This window comes from Netta rufina (assembly GCF_964035555.1).
Source record: "Netta rufina genome assembly, chromosome: 4".
NCBI classification, from domain to species: Eukaryota; Metazoa; Chordata; class Aves; order Anseriformes; family Anatidae; genus Netta; species Netta rufina.
In genome coordinates, this window is record NC_140127.1 from 37,207,861 (window position 1) to 37,222,090 (window position 14,230).

Genomic DNA, 14,230 nt, shown 5'->3' on the forward strand with positions numbered 1-14,230 from the left:
TTTTAGGTCTCAGACTTCAGTCGTAATCTCGTTGGGGGTGCAGACTTTGTTCCCTGTTTGTACAGGGTCTTGCACAGCGAGGTCTGCATCCATCCCCGGTGGTGTTGCCCTAAAGGAGCAGGTGCAGGAGATGTGGCGGGGGAGCGCAGCTTTGTGCTGTCCCTACCCTTGATTTACGGTTTTGCTGAATGTGTACAACTTGGGCTCTTGTGGGCGACACGACAGCCGCTTACAAACAGTCACTGCGCAGGAGGAAATCGCTCAGGGTAGTTCAAAGGGTAAAACAACTGAGAGAGAAAAATCTCCCCTCGTTTTATTGTCTGGAGTATGTTTCCCGGCGTTTATGCCTGGGACTAAAATGAGGAGGGATTCTCTCAAGGATTTTTTTTTTTTTATCAGCTAGCCTTAGCTAACAGGACACTTAATGTTGTTAGCCTTTACGATCCCATGAGTCCACCAGAACAAGACCCGTGTAATTTTTTTTGTGCGATTCCAGGATTATCTGCCTGCATTGTCTCCAACTGGCATTACGATGGGGTATTTCCTCTACCTTAATCACATATATTAATTTTGAAGGCAAAAGTAAAACTTTAAATCGGTTTTTTCATTGTGAAAATTGTCTTGGTAAAATCTGTTGGGTGTTAATTCAGTATATTGTTCTTTCTAAAGATTGGAACAGTAGATATGCTTTAATAACAGCAGCTGGGTGTTTGTAACTCTTTAACTGCTGATTTATGCACTTTATTTACTGTTATTGTAGTAAGGGGCTGGCCTTCTGACAAGACAGCTTCTCTGCTTCTAGGGGCTGGCTCAGGAGTGTTCAAAGCATCAACACCCTGCTGATATGGAGGAGTGATGGAAAACCATAACACAGGGCTGGCAACTGGAAAGTCTGAAAGGTCACTTTGAAAACTTAAGCCCATAAGAGCTAAGCATTTTAAGGCTAGCTGATGCTGAAGTCATGTTTTCTTTCCAACTTCATTCAAAGTATGTGAATTTCAAAATGGCAATGACACATTAAGTCCACCGAAGTTTGATTTAAAGGTAGGCAGGAATATAATCCAGGACAGGGATTAAACCCACAGAATTTTTATAAATTACATGGCTGTTATGGCAGAGATAGGGTACACTTAAAACCATTTTCAATTTCTGCTGGTAGCAGGGAGTTTGTAGTTGCCTATAGATTTGTATTGCCATTGGTCATACATGGTCCACAGACAATTTTGTTATAGAGTTATGTTTTCTCCCCGTAAAACTCAGTAACAGAAAATCGGATCACACACAAAATAAGGCTTTTAGGCTGGGTCCACTTCTGACTGTGCAAATATAGTAGCATCTCAGATGCCCAGAGCTTTTACAATGTGTGTAAGCCCCAATACATAAATAGGTGGCAGGATCAACCAGGAGGTTTCTTCAGTTATGTCAGGACGTTTTGGCAGCTTGTCTGTGGCTGATTCCTCAGCTTGCTCTTGAGGAATGTCATTTGATTTTGTATTTCTGCCACTTGCATGTATTTGATATGTGCTTTGCTTATCTCTGCTGTTGTAAATGCATGTGGCTTCTCCAGCTGTCTAAAGCCAAATAGCAAGAAGAGAGGCTCTGAACAGTGAAATGCAATGTGAAATTAGAAATACTGGTGGGACCTTACCACGCTTAGCTGGTGTTGTCCTGTACCGTGCTTCCCCTGTGTGCTCCACAGGGACAAATGGGTCTCTCCCAATGCAGTTTCCAGCAGTGGAAACTGAGCCATTGGGTAGGGAAGGGACTGGCAAATCTCACAGAGCAGCTGTACTAGACCTGGGAGTCTGTGTAGCCACAGGATTTAGGGGAAATTCTTGCTGACCTGTGCTTCCCTGGCAGACCTCCGCAAGAAGGCTGGCTCTCCTGTCTGTAGGGAAGCTGCTGTTGACCCAGCAGTGAAGGCAGATCCCAGCAGGGTGGCAGAACTGCTGTCACAAGAGAGCAGATGGTTGGGGTAGTGAGACCAAAAGAATTTTAAGCGTGAAACCAGGCTGATCAAATAAGTTCTTTTAATGCAGTTACACTGTCAAAGCTGTTCAGTTTTGTCTCTGGAAGAGCTGAAAAGAGCTTTGCAAAGGACAGGATTCAGTCTATGCTGGGGGTGTAACTTCTTAAAGGCCAGTCCCAACTGGCAGTGCAGCATCTTTTATTTTTAAACACCTCTAGGAGATAGGCTCTGAAGAATAGAGGCTCCTGGCTGGAAGGGAAAATATCTGAACTCTCATATATTTCACTGGAAACATTTATAGGGTAAATCAACACTATTACAACGTATGAGGCTAGCTCGTGTCAAAAGCAGTTTAGCTACAGCAGTAACAGTAGTGAGCTCTGGGGTTTATTAATTTCCTCTATCTTAAAACAATATATAATGAAGAATGTGGGCCTGCGTGGCGTTGGGCCATACCCAGGCTTTAAAATTATCAAAATTATGAAACAGGTGAAAGAAGAAGAAAATACTTTTATTCCTTCAATATCCCTCCTGCTACCCCCTAAATACTAGTTTGTCACCCTTGTCTGCCACTGTCATATTTATACTTCACTTTGGCCCTCAGAGGAGGGATGAACAGTCTGTTTTAAGGTCTGATTATTCAGAGTCCCCTGCTTTGCAGACATCTTACCAAACAATAAAACAGATCCTGTTTCCATCCCATCCTCTGAATGTCAGTGCAATGAGCTCAGACTATTTTTGGTAGTGGTGGCAGAGCAGGTTTAAAAGGATTAAATAAAGTAGTAGCCAAAGGTTTGGAGTCTTCCCCACTATGCACCTTTTGCAGCCTTATGTCACCTGCACCAGCGCTGTATACAAGTCAGGGAGGAACCGGTTCATGGTGTTCTTGTCTGGGTGTACAAAAGACAGATGTGCTTTAACACCCATCATTGTTCATCTGTGTTGCTATATGCACATAAATTCTTGCATGCCCACAGGCCTCTCACATTTCTTTGAAGCCTTTGGGTATCATTACTTATTTTTTTATATTATTTTTACTTTGGATGCTGCAAGAACATATCTGGGGTGCAATTCTGGATTGGGATAGAGCAGAGTATATATTTTACATGTATTTATGAAACAGACTCTGCCAATCTTGCAATACATCCAATTGTAATCATCCTAGGCTTTCAAAGTAGCAGCAAAAAGCAGAGTCTGGAACACCATGAGAAGTACCTTCATCTAATTACGATGTGGTGTTGCTTTTTGTTAAAGCAGTGCTTTTTTACAATCCCACATACACACACTTCTTTTTGTCCTTAAAATGTCTTCACCAGGTCTCAGTTCAGGGGAGCTCAGTTGCAGTGGCTTGAGAGAGACTGTCAGAACCCTGTCAGGAAAATGGAGAATGAGCACATCTGCACTGCGGTGTAAAGGCTGCATGTATGGGGTGATCAGGGAGTACCTGGGGCATACAGCTAGGTAGGAGCTAAATGTTCCTCACTTCCCATGTCTCAGACATCCTCCTAAATTAAGTGTTTCTGAAACAACCTGTAAATCTCCAGAGAAGAGGCACAGCCTGCCTCTCCCATTCAGCTGAAGAGGAGGAAATGCACTATACAAAGCTATTTCCCATTATTTTCTTTGACTTGCCTTGTGAGAGACTTAATGTGTGCCACAAGAGCTACCAGCCTGGAGACGGGGTGTTATGGCCCTTGCAGTCACATAATGTTTGAGGGGAGAGTTACACAAAGTCACATTTCTTTTGTCAGCACATACGATTATGCCTGAAGATTAGAAGGAGCTCTCCTAGATTCTTCACCCTATGGAAATCAGGGTGGTGTGTGCTCGGTGATTCGCTCACAGGCTAAAGCTGCTGTGGCCCAATATGATCATCTTGCCTGACTGCCTGTATAATACAAATTGGCAGCATTTCAACAATGAATAATAATAACTCATTAATAAGTTATGGGAGCTGAGAGTCAGTGGTGTTTCCAGACGTGAGAATAGTTCCTGTAGCACACAGCCCTGCTGGCTCTGTGCATGGTATCTCTGGTTTACAGCAGGTAGTCTTGGGAGAATTGAGGGCTGGTCTGTGAGATGCAGATCCTGTATGACTTATGTCTGGATCAAAAGGAGGTTTAAAGTCTTTCCTGTTGCTATTGACCAATTGGAAGCGGATCCCCATGCCAGCGTGATTGCTCTGATATGTGGAATGCAGGGGATTAAAGGAGATTCAGCAAGAGATTTGAGGACATGTTGGTTGTACATCTTTTGTCTCCCTCTCAACTCCTAGTAGATTTGAGGCAACATAGCACTTGCTATTTTTTAACTTGCTAACCCTGGAGAAAGATCTTTCTTAATTAGTAGATGACTTCAGCTCTAAGGATTCTTTTCATCCATACTCGCGTAAGGAAGTTTAATTTCATCTTTGTAGAAATCAGCTGTGCTTAGGAGGCGGGACGTAATTTGTGCTCATGCTATGTATACTTATGTTCAGCCTTATCTGATGCCTCTAGGAGATCGGGCAGATCTTAGCATTTGCTCAGGTAGGTGGTGAATCAGACCCTCCCTCCTGGCCAGCTCTTCCATGCAGCTTGTGTTACGGGCATTCACAATGGTGTGCCACTGTTACTGCCTGCATCTTCATCCTCTAAGAGACTGTTGGTAACGTTGGTGCCCAGTGGCAGTGTGATGCTTGCTTCACCGTCACCCCAGCTACCAGGGGAATGTAGCAGAGCCAGTCCTTGTCATAGCTGAAAAACTGACACTCTTCCAAGGCGCCTGCTCTAGTGAAGCATTCAGCTCCTCCTAAACTTCTGTCAGGTGGGATGCCCTGTTCCCTGAGACTTATTTGGGAGTCTCATGCGATTTGGCCATGCTAACAGAGGAGGCCAATGGCAGGGACAAGACCTGGAGCCAAGTACCCAGCTGGTACCCTTGAGCTGTAAATCCCAGGCCCTGCACTGTCCTCACATTTGCTGTACCCCGGGTGGCAGGTTCGAGAGCACCTGGGGACCGTGACACAGCTCTGCTGAGAAAGACAGTGTACGAAGCTGATGTTGTTGGTGCTGTATGTGAATGGGCAGGTCTTGAGAAGAACACCCCCTAGAGAATATCTTCTTTCTTATTGTCTTTCCTTCAGTTCTCTCTCTGACCTGTGCAGACTCAAGTCAGGTCCAACCCTCTCACATCTAAGTCAGACTTTGATTCAAATTCTCCAGGACCAGTGATATTCCTGATGCGTCCCGTGACCCTCTGCTCAGCTCCTGCTTCATTTGTGTGCCCTCACAGCCTCCTTTTGGCCCTCAGAGCGGCTGTGCTTCGACACCCGGGGCCCGGCCACCATCGCCTGCGGCCTGGCAGGGGAGTGGGCCGCCATGCCGTGTGGCGTTGCCTAGCAACTCCTCCGACAGCCATCTCCCCTCCAGCGCCTGCTGAGCTAAGCACAGCGCCTGGGAGCAATATTACAGCCGCGGTTGCTCCCGTCGGTGCTTGCTTATTATTTATGGTTATTGCCGTGAAAGGGTTTGGAAATATTTCTTCACATCCTTCCTTGTTTAAGACAGATATTCTTACGTACTTCTGTGGCATGCCTGCATAATTAATGAATGGTCACTGCTTTTTGGTGTACATGGCATGCAGTCTTAGCATTAATTTTTTTTTTTTTGAAGTAGTTGCTAGTTCTGGACGTTTCTATTTTTCAGCCCCAAACTGTGAAACACCCAAGGCTTTCTACTCAATAGTGTAAAAATCTGATGTAGCAGAGTCCAGCTTAACTGCTTCAAATTGTGGACGACACTTTTATGTACCCATACATTTAACAAATTCTGCTCTGAATCACTTTCTGTCCATTTCAACAGGACATTGATGCTAACATTAAGATTTCCAAATGAAAACATTTCCATGAAGAGAGAGAGAAAGCAGTCAGGGCTTTTCCTGATGTCTGAGTCTCTACTTTATCTGTCTGCCCTTTCCTCCTCCACACTAAGTCCAGTTTAATCTTTCTGGGTTGCATTTGTGGATGTGCTGAAGAGGAACTATAGCTTCACTTGTCTTCTGTGTTTTTTCCTTTTTCCTTTTTTTTTTTTTTTTTTTTTCTTCTCTCTCTCTCCTCTGATCTTACACAGAAAATCCTGCTGAGGTGCTCCCTTGGCCTCTCCTTTCTTGATAAATATTTGTTGCTCAGGACAGATCTGGAAGGCTTTGTTTGTGCTGCTGGCTAGTTATGTGCTGCTGGATCGTCTGCTAAGCTTTGATTCAACTCCAGATAGGTTTTATTCCATTTGCTAGCACTGAGTGACTTTCTAGCTCGTGAAAAGATCTGACAGGCAGGGGAGAAGTTTGTTTTATGTTGGAGCAGTGCTCTGCTGTGACACATGCATATGTATATCTGCCATTGCCCTCTGCTGGGGTATGCCAGAACTACTGGTGCGGGCCCGCAGCTAGCTGAGCTGGAGGAGCTGGTTTAATTTCCTGAGTAGAAATTCCTTTCCTTTACTTTAAGAAATTACCTGTTTTGGATGCATACAGCTGCCTGGCAAGCGAGGTAGGTGCTTTTGTTCAGCAGGTGACTGTCATGTAGCACTCAGCACAACAAGCAAAAAAGGAGCTAACCTAGCACATAAACCAAACATCCACCCCGCTGGTTCACAGGCTGTGGGGGGAACATAAAAGCCATCTCTGTTGTAAAGCAGAGTTTAAAAAAAGAAAAAAAATAGGGCTGTATTTTTTTTTTTTTTTTTTTAACTCATGCAGCTCTTTTTATGATCGAGCTGGCTTTACAGTTGGTAGGTACCTATAGAGTTGCTCTGCTCACTTGTCACTATCCATTTTAGGTTGTATGTTTGGTTATCATTTGTATATTTTAATCTGTTGGAATTGAATGCAGATACAGTTTCTGAGCGCAGTACTGAGGTATGTTGCCTGATCTACATCTCTATGCAGCACGAGGGTGAGCAGAGGAATGAAACTCCCAGTCTAAAAGCTGGAAAAAAAGATGGAGAAGTCTGAATCCACTTTTGAATCCAGTTTTCCCACAGTTGGGGTTGTTAAGGTCAGTCTTTTTGAAAGGGCTTTATAGAATGAAGGCCTTTGAAAGGCCTTAAATGAAGACCTTTATAGAAACGAAGGCCTAACGCTAAGGCACCACAACAGAGTGGTACACCTGTGAGGAAGCAGCAGCTCCAAATTCTGTGGGATTACACCAGTTGAGAAGGAAGAGAATGATACGGCCTAGCTGTTCCTCAGAGAAGAAAAGCAGGCCATAAATCCAGATCATTTAGCCTAGACAGACTGGTGGTTTAGGAGGAAGTTATCTGAAATCAAACCCAGACAGAAGTGATCTGTGGTAGCAACCCACTGCCAGCCATTTCTTTCTGGAAACTGCGGCGAAGAGGAGTAAAGGCATGTTTTGTGCAGGTTGGTTGATTGGTTTGTTTGTTTTTAATTCACACTCCTGTTGAAACACAGACTGCTCCATGGCCAAACTGAGAGACCTGAGAGAGTTTCACGGCTGCACTCACCAAGTCACCTAGTCAGCAGTGGCTCTGCACTCCAGGTACGTACAATAACTTATGAAAGAGGAGTCCTGTAAAATTCTGCAAAGACATGTAGAGAGTGCTTTGAAATTCATGAACAAGCACAGTCCAGTGGCATGTAGCTTTCGGTTGTCTTCATCTTGTAACTCCCCAGGAGTTTTCTGGTGGAAATGAATGTAGAATGGTCTTGGGGTTGCTAAGTCACCTTCCAGAGACCACTTAGAAGTGATTCAGGAACCCCAGGCAGAGGACCGGCCCTTTAGTGCTAATCATTTGCGTAAGTTCAATTTCACCATCAATTATCATCAGTTGTTCCATGCAGGAAGGAAGCCTGAAGAGCTCAAGCAATGCCTACTGTTTCTCTAGGCCAGGTTTCACCAGTTTGAAAACTGGGAACTACAGCGTTATACATCCATAATTCTGCTGAAGTGCAGCTACTTGAGGCAGTACTGAAGGGCTAGACTCTCAGAGCCAGGTATGACAAACCAGCTCTTTGTTTCTGGTGGCCTATTCCTCCCTTTTACCTCTGTGCACAACCTGGAAGTTTTGTTGATGCAACCAGTGTTACCCTGTAAACCCGATGAGAAGGCAGGAGGGACAGCACTGGCAGTAAAGAGGGGAAGGAGTGTCAGCTCAAAGCATGACCTGGTAAAGCTTGTACAGAGGCTAGTAGGTGTTAAACCATGTAAAGTGGGAGTGCAATTAATGTATACTTTCATTGGTCACCTTACCCTGATGGTTGTCTGGATCAGATAATATCCCTGTGCTGACTGAATTGCCCTTCTCAACACAGTGAGCTGGTATTGTAGAGTACAGTTAATTGCTGATAAATTAGCAGATTTTGAAAATAAAAGCCATTCCAGTTCTAGAATGGCCTTTAATACTCGTTGAACAACCCAAATGTTTCTCAATATAGTTCATTTAACTAGCTCCAAAACAGGGAATGTAGAAATAGGTAGCATTGACTTGGGACATTTATTTTTAGGTAATACTTTTTGTTCCCTTTTTCAGCATCAGAACTACTTTCATCTTCTTTAGAGGCAGAGTTATAAATATCTTCCATTGAGATCGTGGGCCTCTGACATGAGTGTGGAGCAATTCTCCCTGCTGCACATGACAATCATATTTTCTTCTATTCCACAGCACTCTCACACCCCTCTGATAGAAAATGCCCTCTCAACTCCTAAAATCCATTAGTTATTTTCCTGAGGAGGAAGGGGGGACTCCTGGGAAGCTACAGAGTATGTGTTGTATCTATCAAATATAATGTGTTCCATTTCTGCCTATTCCTAAGCAGCATTATGCACTTCCTTGCATTTCAGAGGCTTGATTCTTCTTTGTTTTATACCTCATGTAATCAATAGCACGTGCAAATTGCTCCTGTCCTTGCTCTCCTTTACTCGCTGGTGCCTTATGCAGTGAGGTCCTTGCCCATGACACTGGTACCATGGTGGCTTCAGAGTGACAACACTATTTGTCAATATATGTTACACAAAGGACCGCGCAAGAAAGAATTGAATGTCTCTATTAATCCCAAATTCAGTGCCTGCTCTCAAAATTTGTCACAAAACCCAGACAGACGTGTAGCCCCTAGCACTTAGCCTGTCTATGTTCTCCTGCTACAATCCTGTCTGCACCACTTGTCAGAAAAAATGGTATTTCTGATGGGGACTAGTGGGAGCTACACACAAGTGCTTCATGCATTAGCTGCTATTTCTGACCAGGAACAACTCAAGTGTGACCTGTCTCACAAGGCTGGTTTACCGCTTCTGCAAATTATTGAAATGCCCATGGAGGCATGGCAAGCGCGCAGAGAGCTTCCTTGCTGCTTGCAAGGAGAACGTTGGAAATGCAGCACCCAAGGCTGTTCTTTTCCCTTACCTGCATCTCAAAAGGAGAAGGGAGCAAAGAGGAGATGAGAGGCTGCAGGTTCTTTGCCAAAGTTGGGGAAAAACAATGCTCTAGAGGAGGACCAAGTGGCAAGTTTTGGTCTATTTTCTCTGACTGGTACCTATTTAGAACTAACTTGCTCAGTTAGTGGTAAAAGAAAAATGACTGAAGAAAATAACTAGGCCTTTCCTTACCATTTTGTTGATTATTCTATGGGCCAAAGTCAGGAGTTCAGGTTGGGACGTAGCATTTCCACTATCTTAACTTTCACGTGCATCATCCTATAAATTGTGCTTAGTTTCCCTGTTGGTTAGAGCTATGCACACATTACCGTACGTGGACATGATTGTATAAGCAGTGTTCTTTCATAAAATATAGCTTGAAATAATCACAGGATGACCATGGGCATAGAATATTGGAATAGACTTCCAATACAATAAGTTGTATTGTTCCAGTATCGTTTGTGATTTATGCTAGCTTGAAAGCAAAGAAAAGCACTTTAGGTCACTTTGGAACTCTATCCCTCCCTAATTTCCTGGGGGCATTATTGTTCTTTTGCTTCTTAATCAGGATCTCATTTTTGGCATTTGCTAACTCTAGTATTATTTTCAGATCTTGGTTCTGTTTTTACCTGTCACTCACTCTAAACCTTGCTCTTCCCCAAAGGGCTTCGGAAGGAGGCCAACTTTTTAATGGGGAAAAAGATTAATATCCCGAACATTTTTATATTTTGAAATTAAAGCACTGCTTCTACTTGGGGAATAAATTGATTTTACATATTGGTTTAAAATGCAGAAATTAAGTTTCAAATTAAAGTTTGTTTCTTTAAATAACTTTTCCACTAGTGTGTTTTTAGCAGAAGTGTTCAGAGTGCAAAAAACGGGTCTCTCAACAAGTGTGTTACTTTAATCCCTGCTTTTTGCAGTTGTGAGTTTGCTCTATTGCTTATAAGCTAAAAATTTAGGGATGTAGTAATCTTGAGAAATTGTGCCTTTCCAGCTTATAAACCAAAGTTTATAAGAAGAATAAAAAATTGTATGTTCTTTTAAAGAAGAATAAGGCAATTATACAGAACAGAGAATGGGATGCACTTTTTTTTTTTTGGCCATGTCCCTATATTAACACAAGTCATGAACTCGTGTCAGATCCCCTTTATTTCAAACTTCAGGGATAACTTGGAAGCATTCTCTACAAGGACTACAAGGCAGGTCCATTTCTTCTCTGTCATCCAAAACTGTGTCAATGTGACAACTTCCAGGATTTATTTATTTTTTTTTTTTAAGACCACTTGTCTTTTTAAGAGAAGTCAATGAATTAACACTTCTGTCAATGCATACATGCCACCTTTTGAGTGTGTGATGTACTGGCAGGGTCTGTACATTGATCAGTGTATATAGTACTGTTGTTAGGGCCCTACTTCTAAAAGAGGAAATGAAATACACCTCATTGCTTTCCCTCTTCTGCTTGGCTGTTGTAATTCCCTAGCACACAGCAAGCATGAAGGGAGAACTGGAATTAAAAAGTACATGTCTAAAGGAAAAATGTAGTAGCAGAACACAATCTGAATTAAACCATTGCCTTCTACCTCCTGGAACATTATTATTATATGGGTGTTGAGCTGACCCTGCTTGAAAAGCACAAGAACCCCATGCCCTAGACTTCAATGCCTTTAACTGCTACATGGCAGCATTCACTTTCTAATTGAAGTCAATGATTTCATAGCTTTGGGGATCTGGCATGTGGAATAAATTTGCCACTGTCATAGTTTATAAACGAGCGTTGCTATTTCACAGTGCTAACAGACCAGAGCCATTTGTCTGCTCCCTCCCATATAGGAGCGAAGTGTTCATAATGCACAGAAAGCCTTGTTCGATTCTAATGGATAGTATCTCCTTCTGAGAACTGAAACATATTTGCTATTTTAGCACCAAATGAATGCTTTTCTTGCTGTTGCCAGGCTCAGATTGTGTGGTTTTTTGTTTGTTTGTTTGTTTGTTTTTGTTGTTTTTTTGTTTTTGTTTTGGTGGTGGTGTTTTTTTTCCCTTGCTAATCTGAAGAGGTACCCTTCAGTCAAGAGAGGCAGTCTAAGAAATAAGAAAATCCTCTCCTGCTGTAAACCTCCGAGCCTGTGTTTAACACAGAAATGAATTTCATGAATCAGATCAGGAAGCGGAAGGAAACTATATGAGCCTAGAAGAGCCTCAGAGCCAGCATGTACACAACGGGAGCACTAAAGACAGCTGGCCTGGGCAGGAGAGTTGTGGACCGATAGCTGAGATTTGCCCCAGACAGCCCCTTGCTCGCCTCCCTTCAGGAGCAAGGTCACCAGGCACTTTGCCTTGCTTTCCCCCACTCTGTCTTCTGAAATAACTCATTGCACTGCGCTTGGGGACCTGGGATGCTGATTGCCAAGTGTTGGCATTTCTTTGTTGGTGAGTGGTTGGTACCTCAGGAGTCATCCCAGTGTGGCTGTGACTTGGTGCACGGCCCTCTCTGAAGCACCGTTTAGTCATTAGCACATTCCTAATTTGTGCTGAAGCTTGTCCCCAGGTGTGTGCACAGCAGCAGGGGATCAAGCAAGGCAATGGCCCCATAGCCTACAGCTCCATATGGGGCAAACCCGGTTCCCTGTCTGCGTGTGTCAGAGCGGTTGGTTTTTTTATCAACAAGAGGGTAGTCTCAGGTTTGCTGGCTTTACATTCTCTAGTTTAACTGAAGGGCTATGGCCTCTGCTTTCTGAAAATCAGCTTGTCCTCCAATGCCCTCTGGTGACGGGAACTAATTAGATGCCACTGCTGTTATTGAATCCAGTTGCAAAACACTAATGTTGTTTTATCCCCATTACATATTGTAGGCAAATACTACAATTTAGCACAAACAGGAGTCTGTGATTCACTAGTTTGCATAGAAGCCTCTCTCTATAATTGCTACAGAACTTCCTAGGAGTGCAAAAATAAACATGTTTTAGAGATGCCATAACATAGAAGATCTCCAAAGGTGATCCTCTAAATATTTTAGTCCTGATCCTTAGTGTACTGAAATGCATAGTGACCAGCTGGTAAATTGTAAATAGTAATTTTTAAATAAAAGTGCAAAAATCCTGAAAAAAAAATCCATAAACCAAGTCAGACTTCTTTTTCCTGAGCCTAGTGAGCTTCTGTGTGTATTGTTTTTATTATTATTATTATTGTTATTGTTTCTCTTACTATTTGCAATCTCTGTTCTTCCAAAAAATCCCAGAGATGATGTGCTTTAAGAACAGAGTCCTCCAAGAATGTGCGGCTGCAGCACGCTGCCAGACTGCGTGCTTACAGCTCCGTTATTAACCCCTGACACAGGGAGTTTGTGATCAGAACCGCCAGCAGAGCCTTGACTGCAGAGGGGACGTAGGCCCAGGTATAATTTGATAAGCTACTTGGGCGTGCAGATCCGCAGCCGTCAGTAGCTGCTCCCAATGGCACCGAACATCCACACGCTGTGTCTGCGGGCTCCCTGTGCCTGTGGCTGGCACGGGGCTGCTTCTCAGCCCTGCCCTTTCGCCTGCAGCAAAGCAGCTGTGAGTGCCAGGCAGGATTGCAGAAGCACGCCAGGAGTTATGCTCCAGCCTCTGCTCTGTGGGAGGCTGCAGAGAGAGGGCAGTGGGGACGGGAGTGTGGCAGCTGCCGGCTTTCGGCACCCTAAGAGGGAGATCTGGAGCCTGAGAAGTTGTGCCAGCCTTCCTGCTTTGTGTTAGGGGAAGGTCCTGCCCAGGACGGGTGCATCAAAGAGCATTTGCTCTTACGTGTATGGGGCACTGCTCTGGAGAAAAGATGGCCAGAGCAAGCTGGGTGTGCATCGATTTTTGTCCCTCCTGCACAGTCAGGGTTTGTAATTCTCCCATGTACGCGCAGTGTCCTTTCTCATGGTACCTGGGCCTCTTACCTTCACCCCCAAAACAGCCTCCGTGCCCTTTGCCTACTCTGGGGACTACCAAACCTGTTGCTTTTCATTTTACACATTAAATAAACTTTTGCTGTAGCCTTTCATCTCTCCAGCAAAACTCCACTGGAGCCTTAGAAATAAAGACAAGAACTAGGCAGCGTTCCATGAGCTTCTATGAGAAAGGAGATCCATCTTAAACTTGAGCTGGGTGCAGGCAAGGAATATGGTATAAACCTGGGCAGATTACCTCACCCACGTGCAGCAGAAGTAAATCTTTTGGATTTACAGGTGGGTGCCTGCTCATAACAAGCAATTACCATCGGTCATAATCCTTCTCGGAGTGCGTGCAGGGTGATTCAGTTCATTCGATGAGTTATGCTGCCAGTTCTCCCTGAAGCACAGCCACCAGGACTGCCAAGGCTGGCCCCAAGCTTTCTGGGTGGGAGGGCAGACATCACTGCAGCTCTTGCCTTAGCTCCTGGTAACGGGCTGGCCAAAATACCTGCCCACCCCGTCTTTCTGCGCTCACTTGGTAGGTCTGCAGCCCAAGAAGCTCCGAGCTACCAGCAGCACCTCAGATTTATATAACCGAGAACCTTAAAGCTTCACAAGCGTTAATTTAGCTTCAAAACAGGTTGCATGGAGAGGATCCCACATCTTCACATCTATCCACGTGTGTTGTGGATACACTGAGGCGTGCAGACAGAGAGGAGCTTTACAGATGGTGAGAAGCTCTTCAAGCTTGCCGGAGGGCTACGTGTAGGTTTTTCAGAAGTACCTAGAAGTGGTTTTCTCCTGCACAAGAAGAAGTCAATGGCTGTAAGTAGACCTGTGCCAGGGCAAAATGTTATGAGGAGCATTGCCTGAAATGACCTGTAGCAGGCTCCCCGGGGGGGTCTGTCACACAGCCAAGAATAGATCCTTCATCAAA